This window comes from Eurytemora carolleeae, unplaced genomic scaffold (assembly GCF_000591075.1).
Source record: "Eurytemora carolleeae unplaced genomic scaffold, Eaff_2.0 scaffold371, whole genome shotgun sequence".
Taxonomy (NCBI): Eukaryota; Metazoa; Arthropoda; class Copepoda; order Calanoida; family Temoridae; genus Eurytemora; species Eurytemora carolleeae.
In genome coordinates this window covers 35707-36175 of record NW_019396355.1, presented here as the reverse complement: position 1 = coordinate 36175, position 469 = coordinate 35707, and positions in this window count along the sequence as shown.

Here is a 469-nt window from a genome sequence, read left to right as displayed (position 1 = left end):
TGAGAAACGAACCAACGACTATTTACTTTCTATTTTTAATTTATGACAAATGATCTATATTTATTTAATTTTATTCCTTTTTCTATCTTTTTGAGAGAAAAGCTAAAAATATAATCCTTAATATAATGAAAATAATGTAAAAATATTTCTATTAAGTTTGAGAAAGTTAGATTAACTTTTTTTTCAATTATTTATTCATTTATAAAGTGCTACAGAGAAAAAATTCTTTAGTGGAAAAACAAGTTAAAGTAATAATATCATGAGGACATTTGAAAAAAATTAAGTGTTTGGAATCATTGACAAAAACGTGTTTTTTCAACTCTCTTGAAAAAGCTTTACTTGATCAAAACATGACACAGACACAAACTAAAAAATTTGAAAAAAAGGAGAGGGTTGTGTGGGGGAAAAGGAGAAGGTTGTGTGGGGGAAAAGGAGAGGGTTGTGTGGGGGAAAAGGAGAAGGTTATGTG